This window comes from Amborella trichopoda, chromosome 4 (assembly GCF_054954075.1).
Source record: "Amborella trichopoda isolate Santa Cruz 75 chromosome 4, AtrichopodaSantaCruz75HAP2 v2.0, whole genome shotgun sequence".
Lineage (NCBI taxonomy): Eukaryota > Viridiplantae > Streptophyta > Magnoliopsida > Amborellales > Amborellaceae > Amborella > Amborella trichopoda.
The window spans coordinates 33,246,541-33,261,178 of NC_142339.1; the positions used below are offsets into that span (position 1 = coordinate 33,246,541).

Below are 14,638 nucleotides of genomic sequence, written 5' to 3' on the forward strand. Positions count from 1 at the left end.
TTCTTCCTAATAGTGTGCAACCATTAGAACGTACTCTAGGAGAGCAACTTGATTGCTATCTTCTTTAGGTGAGGTGCACACTACTATATATCTGCCACCATTTAGCTGGATTAAAATGCAAGCATTGTAAGTGCAAGAACAATTCATAAGAAGAAATATACTAATGAACAAAATATTAGTTAGGGGATAACCTGAATCCATCATAGTTCGAGAATTCCTAGCAAGTCTAGTTCTGAAGGATCCTATGGCATCCCTATATATAATAAGCTAAAACAAAATATTTCGTTTTAGTGCATTGTCCCTCACAAATATAACAACTCAATGAAGTTCTTACCCAAATATTAAATATTACCTCTTGTATTGCTGCTATCTGGTTTCAATGGCTTCTCTCCAGCCTGGCAATAATGTAAGCTTCCATAATCTTGTGGGGATGTTCAGGAGTCAAATAGAAAAAAATTTGGGTTGAAGTAGTAATCTAGAAAATACATAGATAGAGAAAAGTCATTTAAAATTTCATAAAAAAATAATTGAGAATTAAACATTCTAATGATATAAATATATATGTACCTGCATAATGAATTTGATGTCCAAATTTGGTGTTCCACTTTCTTTCTATAATCTCGATCACTTTACTAGCAAAACTACACTTCTCCCCAATAGCTGATTTGGCCCTCTCGATACCTTCGTAAAGGATGCCCATGATAGCTTTCTTGTCAGCATCCACTATTCTTAATACCGTGACCAAAGGGGCAGTGGCCTCTACGACACTGGAACATCGAGACCAAAACCTCCTATTTGAGACTCTGTTGTCCACTTTTAGCCCGGTACTGGACTTCGAGAGGCGATCATTTAACCACTCTTCACTGGCAAACAATCTCTTTAATGCACTTTCGATTCTCGAATGGAGCCCACAACCAAGTAATCTGTCGCAAAGCAGGTTATGGCAGGCCTAATTATCTCTTTTTTCTTAAACTGTTATCTGAACAAAAATAAAATTTTAGCATGGTTATATATAAATCTTGACACCAACCTTGCTTCTTATAGAGTCTCCTTCACAATTTTGATCTCATCGATCTCCTCTAATATAAGATCGATATTGTGTGCAGCACACAGGGTCCATACTAGATGCTTCCTCTTATCCATCAACTTGCTGCCCGCAGAAACACATGCTCGTGCATTGTCCGTAATAAACTAGACTATATGTTTATCTCCCACCTCCTCCACTATCTGATCATATAGTCGTACCAAGAAGTTTGCATCCTTCTTTATCCTTGATACGTCTTTGCTAGACAAAAAAGCTGTACCTTTTGGGGAATAGATCAAGAAGTTAAAAAACTCATTTTTGCTAACTTTATTCAACCAACCATCACTCATGAGAGTAATGTTTGTTCTTGACCAACTCTGTTTATATTCTTCAGTCCACTTTTTAACTTCATCCACCTCTTCATCCAAGATTGGCCCACTAAGCTCATATGTCATCGGGGGCTTTATCCCGAGCTCGGCTCTCTGGATTGCGCTGACCATAGGTGGGAAATATGGGCTATTGGCTGCATCAAATGAGATCCCTTTATCGTAGAACAATTTACCAATATGTCTGCCCAACACGTTCCTCATACCTGTCACCATGCCTTTGAGGGTCATCTGTTATGACTTAGGCTTTGAGAGAAATGGGTCTATACGACCATGACCTACAATATTGGCACTCCTAGATAAGCCAGAAACAATTTCTTCAATGTCTAATTCCTCTTGATACATATTGCCACCAACCCCTCTATACATATTTGAGCTGGGCCCATCATACATGCTCTAGTTGGGCCCGCCATGCATGTCAGAGCTAGGCCAACCATGCATAACCACCAGGCATTCTAAACCCGTGTTCCCTCTGGTATGTTTCTTGTTAACTCATTCTTGTGGCCATTTCCAAGTCATTATTATATTGCTCTTTTGGATCATTCCCGCTCTATGGCGTATATAAACCAGCTATCTCCTCATCAATCCTCTGCTTTGTAATTTTTTTACCTTTGCTAGCCTTGAAAAATGGCGTCATCTTCTTTCTTACATTACTAAGGATATTATTGCACGTAGAAACATCTCCCTTAACCCCTGACAAGTATTGCTTGAACCTATGTACCCTACTACTTTTCACTTTTGGCAGTAATTACAAATAATTTTGCTTTTTTGTTGGGATCAAGTTTGACCCCATGTTGCCATGCAGGGTCTTCCCGAGATCTTGTCATGGTTCAATTGTTTTAATATGTAAATGGTTAAAAATTAACTTGACAATTCAACATGAAAAATAACCACCATGTGTAGTGATAATATATAGCGGTAGTAGTTCATGAAGTTATATTTGTTGTTAATGCAAAATACTTCTATTGGCAAAAATAATTTAGTTCCTACTGGTAAAAATAATTTATTTATGCAACATTAGAGATAAAAATAGTTTATATCGGCCATTACAATAATATAGTCGTCCATAATGCCACTACACATACATTTGGCATAAAAAATATTTACAATGACATAGTCATTTACAATGCCACAAATAATATTTACAATAATATATGGGCACAATCCCAACTCAATTAAAATGATCACAAATAGTCGTACATCTCAATTACAAAAATACAAGATAATATAATAAAAAATGCAAGCTCCAAGCATGCCTACAACTCAATTATCAAGAATATATATACAATTTAAGTATCGACATACATTTTTTGGCATTAAAAATTTAATACTAAAATTGAAAAATACAAGATAATATATTTATCCTACATGCCACGATTTTTTACAATCATATTCATACAGTTAATACCAAGAATATTCATACATGCCACAAATAATATTTACAATGATATAGTCATTCAAGATAATATAATGATAAAATATTTATCAATCATATACATACATCTTATGCATTAAAATTAAAAAATACAGTTTTGCATTAAAAATTTAACATGTATTTTTTTTGCATCAATAATTTATCAACATGCAATTTGTTAACAATAAAAATTAAAAATACAGTTTAATTCGTCATGATAATCAAAACCTTGTCACGATTTTATCAATTTTTCAGAAAATCATGATTTCTCGAATAAATAGATCATCAATTTTTTTTAAAAAAAAATGCAGTTCTTCACAGACCCACCTGACATCAGTCATTCCAACTCGAAAATCCATCTCAAATTGAATACATGTTATTTATTAACACATTATTATCAAAAAATTGAATAAAATCGATTAAATGGGGGGAAAAAAAAAAAAAAGCAGTTCTTCACAGACCCATCTGATATCAGTCATCCCATCTCAAAAATCAAGCTCAAATTGAATAAATTAGATCAAATTTAATATATTTGATGATAAATAACACTATAAGAAATGAAAACCCTATAAAATTAACACATTACTTGTAAATAATTGAGTAAAATCGATTGAATGGTGGAAAAAAAAGAAGCAGTTTTTCATAGGCATCAATCATTTTTTCCATAAAATCAAGCTCAAATTGAATACATGTGATGATAAATAACACTATAAGGAATCAAAACCCTATAAATTTAACACATTGTTTGCAAATAATTGAGTAATATCAATTGAATGGCGAAAAAAAAAAAAAACGCAGTTCTTCACAAACATTAGTCATTTCTTCTCGAAAATCAACCTTAAATTGAATAAATCAGATCAAAATGAATACATTTGATGATAAACAACACTATAAGGAATCAAAACCCTATAATATTAACACATTAGTTGTAAAATATTGAATAAAATTGATAGAATGACCGAAAAAAATAAAAAAACACGGTTCTTACCTGTTTTTCCTGCACTCGTGGCTTCAAATTCAAATCTGAGATGTAATCGTCCAAAATACTCACAAAATATGAACAACAACTTATAAACAACACTTTTAAGATCAATAACCCCCAGATTTTACAAAAAATGATGTCCTATTTTGCTTGAAATCAGAGAAATGGCGGATCCCTAAAACTTGCGCTTTGTTCTTCACAGATCCAAATATTTGTGATCAAAACCGATGCTTCTACTACAATTTATTGACTGAAATGTCTGAAAAGATTAAAGTAAAGGTTGAAAGATTCGATTAAAAAGCTAAAAACGATGAAAAATAACAAAAAATCAATGATCTTGTGAATAACATTATTACACCTGTGTTTTCCTGTTGAGAATTGGTGACTCGGCGAGTTTACTTGGGAATCGCCCAGTTCTCTCTGGACACAAGCGATTCCCTGTATTTCAATGGAACCGGCATGGGGGTGTCGGTTCCCGAGTCGAACCGGGTGAGTCTGATTCTACTCGTCGAGTTTTCAATCACTGATTAAAACAATATAAACAATCAATAAACTCTATGCACTAAGTGGGTTTGAGTGGAATGATGCATTGCAACTCGTGTTCGCTACATAATAAGTTTCGGAGGATTATATTAAAGTAAGTTTATTTTGTATAAATTTATCTATTCTTGATTGTTTTATTCTTTTTTCGTAACTAAGTTTTAGAATTTTTATAATGAACAACTAATGCTATTATGATACACAGACAAACTCAGAAGCAAAACAATATAAAAATAAGCCTTTTACACAGTACGATCAATTGGCTGAGATATTCAAATGCAGATTGTAATATGCGTTTTGGTATGGAGTTCCAGACTCCTCACCTAAATTCATGCCACAATTACGTGATTTATATGATGAACCTGATGTTAATGAAATGGAGGAGGAAGTTTCTTAAAGTAGCTTGCAACCGGCTAGTACCATATCACCCACCTCTCACCATAAAAGGAAGAGTCACTTGGGTACTGGCCATTGAATTGCAAATGCATATAAGTTAATAAACACCAACTGTGATCAATAGAAGATGATGCAAGCTACTAAAGAAGATTGTTCTTATGACACTTGCTTAGAGGAGTTGCAAGAGTTATAAGAATTTCCTGCAGTCGAGATGGTGGAACTAGTAGAAATTTTGAAGGAGGAAAATAATAGAGTTGCATTTAAGAAACTACAAGGATTAATTCGTGGGGCTTGGTCATGCTAAAAAATTAGTGAATATTTAACCTAGTTGTTATTTTCTAGGCAACATGAACATAGTATTCTAGACACCATTTCAAATTTTATTTATAGTGATTTTGTAATTAGTTGGATTTGAGATTTGTTTATTACATTTATAATTGTTTTGCTAGAAATATTTGAAGTTATTCTTGTTTTGTCCTCCTAAATATTACAATGACATAATTAGATTATTGATATTTTCTTATTTTGATGTGATAAATAGTTAATAACGAATAAAATTATATTATAGAAATATGAAGTTGTAAATTTGGAATGCTGCAAGAAGGTCCCATGTTTATGAGATGATTTATTGATTAAGGTGTACTTAAGTCAGAATTAATAAATTGTACCCATGGACTTCGAATCTAAAGAAGAAAGGCAACATGACACAATGGTAGTGGTTGTTGTTGCTGCCGCATAGTACTATATAACATATTTTAAAAAGATTCATTATCGAGCATTTGGCCTTCAAGGCGCTAAATATATGTTGGAGTTACTAAATAAACATCATGTCCATTGTAAGGAGAATCTTTGTATGGAGCAACACGTCCTTAAGAATCTTTGTAATACCTTACGAAGGGAAAATATCATTTAAGATTCTAAGTATATTAGTATCATGGAAGAAGTGGGAATGTGCTATGTGTACATTAGCACCTCGCTACATCTGCATATCATCAACAAATACTACTCTAGAGATCTGTTATAGTGACATTTACTTCCCCTTCTTCAAGGTACAATTCATATAACATTTATTTCATAATTATAACTATTATCATTAGTACCTCACCAAAATTTTATCTTACGAATGATTGTATCGAAGCAATTGATGGAACTCACATCCTTGTGATAATTGATCCTGAGAACCAAACCCCATGTCCCAATAAAAAATGGTTTCCTTCCTAAAATGTTATGGCAGCATGTTCATTCAATTGTTTATTCACATATGTTTATGCAAGGTGGGAGGGAGCTGTTGCTGATTCTAGTGTTCTCCAATCAGCTTTACAATATGGCTTCCATATTCCCCATTGTACTTCTGACTCATGACTTCATTAATAATACTTTTGTAAATATGCCACTGATCATTTAGATCTTTTCAAATAAGCTAGGTAAATACTACCTACGTGATGCATGTTATACGAATATCCCAAATTTTATTACCCCATAGTGTAGAGTTCATTAGCATCTTAACGAATATGGGCGTGGAAAAAATGCTCTAAAGACTTCATGGAGTTATTCAATTTGAGACATTCTTCTTTAAGAAATGCTATAGAGTGTACTTAAAAAACACTTTACTATGCTTTCAGGGCTAACTACATACCTAATTAAAAAACAAGTCAAGTTAGTTAGTCAAGTTAGTTATAGTAATGGGTTTCTTACATAATTTTATTGGTATACATTCTGGAGGTGATGACTGGCTCTATGAGGAATATGACAAGGAAAATCAAAATTGGGTACATCGATCAGAGGATTTTGAAAAGGAAAATGACCGTAATCTTATTTATACAAGTAATCCACGTGATGCAGGCAGTCGATTGCGAAACAACATTGCACACGATATGTGGGTTGGCTAATTATTATAACAAAATGAACTAGTTTGTTGGTTGGTTGATGATATTATTTTGGGTCATATAAGTTATATATTTTTTATACATGGGATTATGTATATATTTTTTTAAATAACTTCTTTACTATTAGCTTAGTTTGGGATCATGTCTCTATATTGATTTTCTTAATGAAGCAAGTTTCTTATATGGAATACAATAAACTTTCAATTCAAAACAAATGATCTCCCTCTATTCCTCTCGTGGAATTTTAATATCTTACGCATGATAAAGGTTGGATGTCACTGATGATCTCCCTCTCGTTCTCTCCATTGTATTGTACTTCTTTAAATTATTGGTTTTTATGCATATTTTTATGAGGAGTGCCTATCTTTAATAGTGAGGAAAAATACAAGTTTGTTACAAATCAAATATGGACTTAATAAAAAAATTCAATATCTTGTGATTTTGTCTTAATTTAAAAAAATTCTAAAAATAATGGTAGGCGCTTAAATATACTCAAAAAGACATATTAGGATTAGTAATAAGATTATGTACGTTGCACGTAGAACATAATATTTTACTGATGAAGGATTAAGATCACTTAACCCTTGAGTCAACAAAATGGTAACTATCCATTGTGACATACATGCCTATCATCCTATTCACTTCTTTGTCTACTACAACCCATGAAGTTTCTCTCAAAATTGTTTCGATGGTCGGATGGCTCACATAATCCTTATGTTTTAAGAAAGATATTATATGATTCATATGAACATATCAAACATTTGTGGCCTATGAGCTCAATTGGTTATTGTCATACTGCTAATATGAAGGTCACAATCAAAGATTGCAGGTTGAAGACGCATGACCCAAGTTCCACAACTAATTTTGTGGAAGGACCTCCTGGCTCAAGGATTAGGGCAATTAAACTACAATGTAACACCAAAAGATTCCAATCCCACGACTCAAACACCTAAAAAAGAACACATCAGATATACAAAACCAAAAAGTAAAGCATGACGGTAAGAAGCACGTGCTATTAAGAGCATTGACTATTAAATGAAATCATAATTTGTTAGGTACGAAAATAGGAAAAAAAATAATGCACTTAGTTATGAACATTTACTCTCTATAGCGCAAAGCAAATAGCAGATCTTTCAATTCTGTAGTCCTAAAAAAAAACCAAATTTTTGCCAAATTTGAACTCAAACATATCACTTTTGAGCCTTGATCTAATGCCATTATTTTCTTTTCTATAGCTTACACTCTATGAATTTTCTCCCTTAAAATATTTCCTAGGCTTACGAATACCTTTATACCCTTCAATTTATAAAAAGGTAGATAATTTATTAGGAAATTATCACAAATATACTTAAATTTTCGTCTATTTAGAAAAAAATTCTCAACTTTCATAAATCTAGCCTATGCCATTTTTCTTCAATTTTGGGCTTTTTTTTACCAAAATAACATTCACGGTAGTGTATTACCGTGAAGCACAATTACAGTACTTTAAGTATCGTAAAAGCTAACCCAGTAAAAAAACCATATTATTATATGTCATTTTAAGTACGGTAAAACTTCAATTTTTGGTTTTTTTTAATCAAAATAACCTTCACAGTAGTCGTATTATCGTGAAGCACAATTACAGTACTTTAACTACCATAAAAAATAACCCAGTAAAAAACCCATGTTATTATATGGCATTTTAAGTACTGTAAAACTAACCATGTTATATGGCTCGAAATTCAATAAACCATTTTCTCCTTCTGTTTATATTTATATCTTTTATCTCTCTAATTCTTTTTATGTTTATCTCTTTTTTCTCTCTAATTCTTTTTATGTTTAACTCTTCTTTCTCCCTCTAATTCTTTTTAATATTCATCTCTTATTTCTTTCTCTAATTTTTTTGTCTCTTCTTTCTCTGTCTCTCTCTAAGTTTTTTCTCTCTCTACTTACTTCATCAACTCAACAAACGTGATTCCAACGCACGTGATACAAATCTAACTCCGTCTAATTTTTATAAGAGATAGAGTTGAAGGAAGTTTTTATAGGGGAGGGTAAGGTACTAACAGGTTGTTATACAAATCTCCTTGGAGAGAGAAAGAGAATTAGAGAGACAATAGATTTAGAGAGAAATAAGAGATAAAAAAGAATTAGAGAGAGAAAAACGAGATAAATCTTAAAAAGAATTAGAAAAAAAAAGAAGAGATAAACATAAAAAGAATTAGAGATAAAAGATATAAATATAAACAAGAAGAAAAAGATGTACTACATTTCTATTTTACAGTACTTAAAATGCTATACAATACTTAAAATGCTGTAGAACATGGGTTAGTTTTAACAGTACTTAAAATGCCGTATAACATGCAAAAGGGTGTGGGCGAGGTTTATAAAAGTTGAGGTTTTTTTTCAAAATAGACGAAAATTAAAATATATTTATGATAATTTCCCTAATTTATTCTATATGTAATTCATTAGAACTCACATATAGAACTCATACTTTGCACCAGTGATTTAAGAAACAGATCGATGCCCTGGATCGAGCACCCCAAAATTCCATTCAGATCGGTGAATCGGTGTTTCAAATCGGGAATTAGCCGAATCGGTCGGATTCAGCCTTAAGAAAAAAATTCAAAAAAATATTAAAAATCATTATAAATGTTTTTTTTTTAGGAATCTAATAAGAAATAAGGGTATTAAATTAATAAATTTTATTTTTTTGCATCAATATGAGAATATTGAGATGTTATTTCCCTGTACGAAGATTCTCATCAAACATTTATTAAAACCTAACTAAATACAATATTATACATTAAAATTAGAATTATTGGTTTGTATTTTATTATTTTATCATCATTTTACTATACAAATAAGAATAAATTTGAAATTTGTCTTATAATATCATCTAATTTAAAATTTTAATTTACAACTATAACAAAAAAAAATACAATGCATAATTTATAATGTAAATAAATTAATAAATAAAATATAAGATTTGATTATCATTGTAATTAGTAAAATTATTAATTACAATATTATAATAAACGTGATTCAAAAAACAAGGGTATGACCCTCACAAATAAATAAATCTAATGTACAATAATTAGTGCTAATACATTAATAATTTACAACTATAATAACAAATAATACATTGTATAATTTATTAAATAAATAAATAAAGTATAATATTTATCATTGTAATTAGTATAATTATTAATTACAATATTATAATAAACATGATTCAAAAAACAAGGGTATGACCCTCACAAATAAATAAATCTAATGTATAATAATTAGTGCTGATAGAAATATAGAATTTAGAAACATAAATTTGTATTTATATTCTAACAAATTGATAAAAATAAATAAATAAATTCATATTTACAATGTGGGATAATTGATAAAGCAACTTGTTCGAAAGTTGTATGAGCTAATGTTATTTTCTCTATTAAAATATCTTATAAACTAGTATTTTTTTATAATATTCAATAAACCAGTATTAGTATTATTTTTTGTTTTTTTTTAAGATCCTATGAGCTAGTACAACAATTTCATATAATTATGCTAGTAGCAAATCAAACAATTTACTGTAGAAATCAAACAGTTTACTGTAGCAAATTGGTAGCTTTGGAATTTTTTTCAAAATTGAGGGCTCATGTTGCCCACATTTTGAAAAAAGTGTGAGCAGCTAGTATTTTTTTTAACTGTTCAATAGATTAGTATTAGTAATATTTTTTTCTTTTTAATGTCCTATGAGCTAGTACTATTTTTTTTAATCCCTATTAACTTATATTTTAATATCAATCATACAATGGAATAATGCCTAAGATCCTAATAATATTAGTCAATTCAAACATTAAATAGGTATTCCATTGCAAATAGATATTCCCATAGAAAATGATGTGGAAGATGGACTATGATAGTTGTTCCATATCGAAGAGACGTGGAAAGAAAATGGGCTATAAAAGAAATTGCCTCAATATCTACACAAGTCAAATTGACCATCACAAATAAATAAATCTATAACAATTTGTGTGAACAAAAATATAAAAATTAGAAATATAAATTTACAATTATATTTTAATAAAATTAAAAAATAAATAAATAAATTCATATTTGCAATATGGGGTAATTGATAAAGCAACTTAAAAATATTTTTCTCTCTTAAAATATCTCATAAACTAATATTTTTTTAATATTCATATTTTTTGCTTTTCTTAATATATTATGAGCTAGTACTATTTTTTTAATCCTAATTAGCTAATAGCATGATATTAATCATATAATAAAATAATCCCATGAGATAATAATCTAATAGTATTAGTCTCTTTATTTTAGTTTTTGGGTAAATAAATTTAAATTTTTTTTGTGAAAGATAGGGGTGGTTGGCCCTATCACGCAATCATTATTTTTAATAATTTTCTTTCTTTTTTTATCATATAATTTAATATCGGGCGCATACTTCTTATATTGACAGTCCACCCATGCCCTAATAGTATTAATCTATACGTTAATGCAACAACGTTGGGTTGGGCTATGAGAATTGTCCCATCTTGAAGAGATGTGGAACGAAAGAAGGAGTTAGAAAACGGGTGGTTGGCCCTATTACCCAATCATTATTTTTAATAATTTTCTTTCTTTTTTTATCATATAATTTAATGTCGGGCGTACACTTCTTATATTGACAATCCACCTATCCCCTAATAGTCTTAATCTATACGTTAATACAACAACGTTGGGTTGGGCTATAAGAATTGTCCAATCTTGAAGAGACGTTAATGCAACAACGTGGAGTTGGGCTATAAGAATTGTCCCATCTTGAAGAGATGTGGAACTAAAGGAGTTAGAAAACGGGTGGGAGATGTGGAACTAAAGGAGTTAGAAAACGGGTGGTTGGCTCTATGACCCAAGGAGCCAAGGCAAATGTAAATAAGGAAAATCCGGGACGGCCAAATCGCCCAATGCTGAATCGAATCACGGATTTTTGAAACACTGGTTGTGCCCCAAAGAGCCAAGGCAAATGTAAATAAGGAATGGCGACTTGGGAGAAACGGCCAAAGACTTGATGAGATCCATGAGGGTGAAATAAAGAATTCATGAGACGTTATTGGCCCCTTCGCCACACGCCGTGTTATTGGAAACAACCAAGGGGACACGTCCTCGGTATAAATCAAGACAACAGTTTATTAAACTTAAGCCATCATAAAACTATCATGTAAATCCTCTTTTCTTTCATGAACTGTATAATATATTGCCTATTTAACAACATTAACAACCACTATATTTTATTTGGCGTGTATATCATGCACCGGCTAGAGCATATGGTTGATTAACTCTTTCAGGAAAAAGAGCTAAATCAGAGGCTTTCTATTATGAAATTTTGAGATCCACCTAAAACTCACTAGATGATTATTCAAAGAAATAATTTTGAGTTAGCATTATATTTATAAGGCACATACAGAGTTTTTTCTTTTCTGAGATTGGCTGCTAAGTTGAACGGATGACATTCTCAAATTCGAGGTCCTAAAACAACTTCTAGCTTCGGTTTTAACCCATGGAGAAAATGGACTGTATGCTCCCCCAGGAGCATAAAAGGCATTTTACTTCCCTACCCATGAATTCAAATAAGCATGGCGACTCTTTTTTCTATTGCCTTTTTCCATATATATATATATATATATATATAGAGAGAGAGAGAGGTAGAGATGAGGTTGAAGATATAGCGCATCTCTCCTCACTTACACAGTTAAATGGATACAATTTGGTTTCTAGGAAGCACAGCCCAAGCACTAGCAGCCTCGCTACTGGTGACGTGGGTCTTAATCAGAATTCTCCTCCATGGCGCTGCCACCAAAGGGAAATTGCTGCCCGAGCCACCGGGGTGGCCGGTTATTGGCCACCTCCACCTGCTCATGGGCGACAAGCCCCTTCTTCATCGCGTGCTTGCATCGCTCGCCGATCGCCACAGACTAATCATGAAGTTGCAAATGGGCCAGAAGTCGACACTGGTGGTGAGTGATGCGGACATAGCGAGGGAGTGCCTCACCATACACGACCGTGCCTTCGCCTCTCGCCCCATGATGGCTGCGGGTAGGATTCTTGGTTTCGACTACACCGCGATTGCTTGGGCCCTCTACGGCCCCTTGTGGCGGGACCTGCGCAAGGTCTGCACACTGGAGCTGCTATCAACTCGTTGTCTTGAGACGCTCAGCCATGTCCGGGACGGAGAGACTGCGAATTGCATAAAGAGATTATATAGTGTGTGGGAAGCAAGAAAGGAGGAGGGGCAAAAGGTGCAAGTGGGCATCAGGGTGCACATGGTGGATATGGTACTGGATGGTTGGGGGAAGGAGCAGTTTGAGGCTGGGTCCTGAAGAGGAGGTTATGGAGTTCAAGGAATTGGTGGAGGAGTCGTTCTATGTGAGTGGCTTGCCGAACTTGGGTGACGTAATGCCGGTGTTGGGGTGGATCGATCTACCGGGCTCCCAACGAGCTATGAAGAAGTGAGGGAGAAGATGAATATCATTTCTCAATTTTGGTTCGACGAGCGGCGACAGGTGAGGCAAGGAGTGGATGTAGATCGTGAGAAGGCTACGGATTTCTTGGATGTGATGTTGTCCTTGTCGGATGACCCACAGATCGCTTCGCTCTCTGCATCCACTCCCCACAGGAGGGATATCATAATCAAGGCCACACTTCTGGTCAGTCTTCTCCTTTTAACCTTGTGTATGCCATGAATTTGTGGTGTAAAACATGTCCTTGTAAAATTCGAATCATGGCCGTTGATTGGGGTTCGATCGCCATTTTGATGACCCAAATGACAAGGGTTGGAGCCACGGTCGATGGCTTGAATTCGATGTTTCATGGTTGGAGTTCAATTGAGCTCACTGTATTGTCTGGTTGGTTGTAAGGTGATCGTATTTGCTGCAACGAACACATCTGCAATGACTCTGGAATGGGCTCTGGCTTCTCTATTGAGCAATCCGGAGGCCATGAGGAAAGTTAAAGAGGAGCATGACACGAAGATCGGAAAGGAAAGAAGGGTGGAGGAGGCTGACATAGCCAACCTCCCCTACCTACAAGCGATCATCAAGGACACACTGCGGCTGTACCCTCCCGGCCCACTCCTTGTCCCACATGAATCCATAGAGGATTGTGTGGTGGCCGGGTTCCATATGCCTGCCGGCACACGACTGCTTATGAATGCATGGAAGATACAGAGGGACCCAAGGTGGTGGCAGCAGCCCCTCAAATTTGAGCTGGAGAGGTTTATAGGGAGCGAGGTGGATGTGAAGGGGCAACATTTTCAGCTCTTACCATTCGGGGCCGGCCGGCGAGCATGTCCCGGCATGTCCCGCGCCCTCTCGGTGGTGCATTTGGCCCTGGCCCGCCTCCTCCATAGCTTTGATTGGCACCTCCCTCTTGGTTGCTCTTCACTTGACATGACCGAGGTCGTTGGTCTCACCACCCCAAGGGCCTCCCCTTTGGAAGCTCTCATGGAGCCCCGTCTCCCCCTTGAGTTACTGTGTAAGAGTTGAACACCTCAATGCTTGTTGGTCTCATAGAAGCCATCCGCTTCCTTAGTGCTTAGTAACTTAGAGACTATTAACTCATCTAGTTGAGAAGTCAATAATCTGCGGATTAGAATTTCAAGGGAATTTCTCGTGATTCCTCATTGTCAAATCTACATGCATGTCACCTCCTCTATCTCTTTTGTATGCTTGAGTTACCCCTAAATGCCAATTTTGTGGCTTGTATAAGGCTGAGTCTCTAAACAATAAATTCAGGTGCACTTTCAAACAGTGTTAAAAGATGTCATTTTAATATCAAAAATCTTTATGAGTCTAAAAATTTATTTTCATCTCCAACGATAATATAAAATTGAGAAAATTACATATCTATCTATTATAGGTTCAGTTATTATCAAAATACCAAATAATTTATGTTATTACTGGAATGTCCGTTTTTTCACTTCATAACGAATTTTTTAAAAAAAAAGACTTTTTTACCCTTTTTAGTTTTTGAACAACCGAA

At 33.9% G+C, this 14,638-nt stretch overlaps 1 non-coding gene across 1 annotated transcript; it reads left to right on the forward strand.

The window, feature by feature from the left end:
- Positions 1–12,354: 12,354 nt before the first annotated feature.
- On the forward strand, positions 12,355–14,142 carry LOC18428705 (xanthotoxin 5-hydroxylase CYP82C4). The gene is made up of 3 exons (XR_016053977.1): positions 12,355–12,933; positions 13,162–13,305; positions 13,516–14,142. It is a non-coding gene; the product is annotated as a xanthotoxin 5-hydroxylase CYP82C4 (transcript).
- Positions 14,143–14,638: the final 496 nt, after the last annotated feature.